At 39.7% G+C, this 5171-nt stretch overlaps 1 long non-coding RNA gene across 1 annotated transcript in view; it reads left to right on the top strand.

Annotated features, from left to right (window-relative positions):
- Positions 1-259: 259 nt before the first annotated feature.
- Gm29896 overlaps positions 260-5171 on the top strand; it is a 5377-nt gene continuing 465 nt past the window's right edge. The window contains exons 1-2 of the long non-coding RNA XR_388043.2: positions 260-314; positions 3779-3893. This is a non-coding gene — a long non-coding RNA (predicted gene, 29896). The remainder of the gene's footprint in view (positions 315-3778; positions 3894-5171) is intronic.

The raw sequence follows: 5171 nt of genomic DNA, 5'->3' as shown, positions 1-5171 counted from the left end.
TCTGTCAACTCCACACCCCCTTGCATTACACTCTATTCTGTTTTAAAGTCAGTCAACCAACCTAACACATATCTGGTCACTAGGGTTGATTTAATTGTGTCAAGTAGAAATGATCATTTTCATCATGAAAACAGAGGACGTTAGTTTTCAATTACTCAGCAAACCTGAGCTTAGTCTTGTGCACTGGTGATCAATAAAGTCTGAAGAGCAATTGGAATGTGTTGTGTTCACCACTGGAAGGCACATCCATCTGAGAATAGTGAGAACAGGTGGAGATCTACAGTTGAGCACACAGGAGCCACATCACAGATAAGGTGAGCCTGAGGTCCCTTTGGGTCTCCATTCAGCTTGAGTTAACTAACTCCTAAGAAAGACTATACTGGGGATACAAAATAACCAAATACCCAGCTATCAAAATGACATTTTTTTCTCTTTTTTACAACTGCACATTAAAGCCAAACAAATAGTCAGTATTTAAGTAAATAATGGTGTGTTCTTTCCATTTAGGGTTCAAAACTTTGTGTTAATTCTAGAAATTAGGAATAAGTGTCTTCAGATGGCAGACTAATATGATTCAGAGAGGGATATTGGTTAGTTTTAATGATTGATTTTAATTGCTTTCAGTAAATCATTTTCTCAATACCCTTTACATTTTGTGGCCAACATAAAGAGAATTGAATCTTAATAGGTGTAAGATGTGAAGTGAAAGTATAAATTTAAAAGTTCCTAAGTCTTTTGTCCCTTAAAGAAACAAAGGAAAGAAACCCATTGCTCCAAAAGAGGAAAGGAAAAAACAATTGGCCAAGTGTAGCTCTATTTATACCAGAGCCTGTGCTCTTGGAGTTAGTGTTACATATATACTCAGCCCTTCCCTTTGTTCAGAAACACTTAACTCTTATTTCAGACAGGATTTATGTTACATATTCACCATTAGGAGGGTGAAATAAGCACTATGAAAATTAACACATCAAAAACTAAAATTACAGTATATTGTGAAGATATACCCCAAACCTTCATTCACTGTGTGAGGAGCAAGTCCTACTTTTTGGTCTACAATGAGGTATGTGCAGACTGCAGTCCTCCCACCTTGTAGATCCCAGGATAGCTATGAATAGAGCTCCAGACAGTTGTAGATGACAACATCAAGGCACAGTGTCAAAAGGTCCATCCCTGCATGTGGTTTTCAGGGAGTGGTACCAGGAGTCTAAGCATGGAAGCAAAAGATACTCTTTTTCCCTGTTCATGGAAGATAGTATTTTTTTCCCTTTATCTTTGTCTATTTTCAGTGATAGGGATGGAGAATTCTACAATACAGCTAACCACCACTTGTGTTCTGACTTTGAACTGTCTGACTGGCAGGCTGGTGGCAAGCTGAAAGCTTAGTTCTTGGTACCCCCCACCTGTGCTTCCCCACATGTTCGCTTGTTTTGAAATTCTTACATTGATTGGGCATGACTACGGTGCGGTTCCCTTCCTGCAGACAAGTCATTTGTATTGCAAATTGTTAATAGTATCCTAAAGTCCAATAATATCATCATCACGGGGCCCCACAGCCTTCATATCCCCTTCTGCATTACTGAGCTAACAAGCCGGGATGTGGGAACAGCTGTAGCCCCTGGTGAAGCGTCTGTGCTGGCTTTCCCACTGGGGATTGCAAACTATTAAAAGGTTGTGGCAGATTGAGCAAACTTGATGAGAAGAGGTGAAAGCACTGGCTTCCTTTGTCCTTGGCTGTTGATGGCACAAACAATATCAGAAAATGATCATTCCTTTTAGTGGATAGATACCTGCCTATATGCACCCCTATTTATATCTACTTATAGTTTGTACTCAACATCTCCTCTCCAAATCTAACAAGATGCAAACTTATCCAAGAATGTACATAACACATACACCAATAGGCTTTGCAATAAAATACACTCGAGTTGGAATTTTGGCTTCTCCGGTGCCTTTCGTCAGGATCCTTTTGTCCTTTTTCTTGCTTCTTCATCTCAAATATATAAATAGCAGTAATCTTTTGCATACTTGATGAGTTGTATTTAATGAGAATGTGGATTAAAGTACTTATGTACAATAAATGCCAGCTACAACAAGAGCTAATTATGTAAAATACTTTCTGCAACAAGAACATGCTATTTCATGGATTTAAAAAGAGCAGTGTGTGTGTATGTGTGTGTGTGTGTGTGTGTGTGTGTGTGTGAGTATTTCATGCATGTTGGGGGTGTACCTGGAGAAGAAGGCATCATATCCCCTGGAGCTGGAGTCATATGTGCTTGGGAGCTGCTCCATTTACTGCTGAGCTCTGAAAGAACATCAAATGCTCTTTCCCACAGAGCTATCTCTCCAGTCCCTATATCTTAGAGTTTAGTTGAATTAAAGGTATATTGAATTGTATTCAATAAATATAAATACTTTCAAACTGCATTCTGAGTGTTGGAATCTCAAAGAACAAAAGACTCATTTTGAATTTTTAGATCAATAAATAATTCTTATTTGGACTATGGGCAGACATTTACTTAATCATTCTAGGTTCAAGGTAACTTTATTATATATTGACCAGGACCAAGTTTTTTAGGGTTTTAATACTTAGACCAAAAATATAGTAACTGAAAATTTCTATTTCTGGGTATATTAGATTAGCATAGAGCTGACCCAAGTCTACACCAAGAACACTAGAAAAGGTAAATGCAAAAACAAAATTAAAACAACAACAAAACATTTGGGCAGGTATCAGAAAGCAATCAAGACAGTTATTAGATGTGAAGCCAAGAACCTGGAGAGAAGGGAAAAGTACTGGAGGTGAGCCCAACATCCTACATTTTCTGGGAATGCATTTGCAGATTGTTGAACAGCATGGGGTCAGCTGCAAAAAAGCCAGCACAAAGCATCTAAAGTTGTGCTTTTCACAGGCTCTCAGGTGGAACAGCCAGAGACTGGAGATAAGGTATTTTAAAGGAATCAAGAATTGGGGAACCAAATCCTGAAGGGAATGGAAATGAGCCATATGTCCATATGTATTCCTCCAGACCTCATGCTTCATCTTAAAGTGGCTAGGTCATGGAAAGGGGTCACAGAGTGATTAGCAAAGAACAAGATTAGCTCAGGTTAGAACCTTGGCTAGCTATCAGGAAGCCCTGAGTTCAAACCCTAGAATGATCACAATTGAATGACAATGCACAACCCTAATCTCATCACTCAGGAGATAGAGGGGTCATCCGTGGCTACACAGTGAATTCAAGGCTGGCCTGGAATACATAAGACCCCATTCACAAACAAGTTCCATGCATCAATTTTAAACTAACTTTTTCAAGGAATACGGGCTTTAAAAGGCACAGTCAGCCTTTTGATATTGCAACAGCTCTGTCACCTGCAAAGTTCACTGCTTATAATTTGGCAATCAAATTACAAGATATATTTAGAAAATCAAAAATAAAATAAAATGTATTAAGTATGTTTATCATTTTTGCATAAGGCTGCATACATACAACCATCTGTTATAACCTATGGCATTTTTAGGCAATAATGATCAACATTTAAGTAGAAAATGATCCTGCAAGATTGTAAGATCAGGCTCTAGTAGACAGTAGAGTCTCAGGATAAAATATATGCAGCTGTTTTTGCTCCCCTTCAACAGAAACTGACAGGCACCACACTGACACATTGTCTGTGAACCCCTGCCTAGTAGACTTCCCTGTGCCAGGATATGGCACTTGGAAAGTGAGTTTACATCAAAGCCACATTCTCAAAACAATTCACTCTCTTCTCTGTCACCCATCAGAAAAGCTATACCAGTAAAGTCTTGCCAACATGGCTGCCTAAATGTAAACTGAGCAAGGACAACACCAATCGATGTGCTGACACAGAAAGCTCACTGGTTCTCAGTCCTGCAGAAGGTAAGGGATGCTAAACGTGGGAGAAAAGGTTTATTTCCAGAGAAGAACATAATAATTGATTATCCAGTGCCAATTGATCAACCCTGAGCACATGTATATGGATAACATTATACAGACTGAGCAGCTCATATGCAGGTATATATGCATGCAGCAATTATTAATAGGTGGGAAGGCTATTAATTTTAAGGAGATCAGGGAGGGGTATATTGGAGGACTTGGAGGGAGGAAAGGGAAGGGGAAATGCGTATAATTATAATATAAGGTCAAAGGAAGAAATATGTTTTAAAAAGAGGACATGAGTTACAGAGACAAACTTTGGAGATGAGACAGAAGGAACGACCATGCAGATACTGCCCCATCCAGGGATCCATACCATCATCAACCACCAAACACAGACACTATTGCATATGCCAGCAAGATTTTGCCGACAGGACCCTGATATAGCTGACTCTTGTGAGGCATTGCCAGTGCCTGGCAAATACAGAAGTGGATGCTCAGAGTCATCTATTGGATGGAACACATGGCCCCCGATGGAGAAGCTAGAGAAAGTACCCAAGGAGGTGAAGGGGTCTCTAACCCTATAGGAGGAACAGCAATATGAACTAACCAGTACCCCCTGAGCTTGTGTCTCTACCTGCATATGTAGCAGAAGATGGCCTAATTGGCCATCACTGGGAGGAGAGGCCCTTGGTCTTGCAAAGATTATATGCCCCAGTACAGGGGAACACCAAAGCCAGGGAGCGGGAGTGGTTAGGTTGGAAAGCAGGGTGGGGGGAGGGTATAAGGGACTTTTGGGATGGCATTTGAATTGTAAATGAAGAAAATATCTAATAAAAAAATTTAAAAAAAAAGGACATGAAGCTGGAGTAGGTAGGTGGGATGTTTCTAGGAGGAATTAGGAGAAGTGGTTGGTAAATATGACAAAAATATATTATATGAAATTCTCAAAGAATTAAAGATAGATAGATAGATAGATAGATAGATAGATAGATAGATAGGTAGGTAGATAGATAGATAGATAGATAGATAGATAGATAGATAGAAAGAAAAGAGGGCCTAGCTGTAGGGTTTTTCTGTGGACCTCTCCCATCCTCAGAAAGCTGTTACAACAGACTCCACATGGACTCTGATTTCTCTCTCTAGAGACCCTACCATGCTGCCGGTTTCTGGCATGGGCCCTGAGTTCTCTTCAGAGCCCTAGAATGCTGTCACCTCTCTGGATGTCTGTGGTGTTGCTAAATCTTCTTAAAACAAACAAACGAATGAACAAATAAAACT

Source organism: Mus musculus, chromosome 8, assembly GCF_000001635.26.
Source record: "Mus musculus strain C57BL/6J chromosome 8, GRCm38.p6 C57BL/6J".
In the NCBI taxonomy this organism is placed as follows: domain Eukaryota; kingdom Metazoa; phylum Chordata; class Mammalia; order Rodentia; family Muridae; genus Mus; species Mus musculus.
The sequence above is the reverse complement of the archived record's forward strand: the minus strand, read 5'-3'. Positions and strand labels throughout refer to the sequence as shown.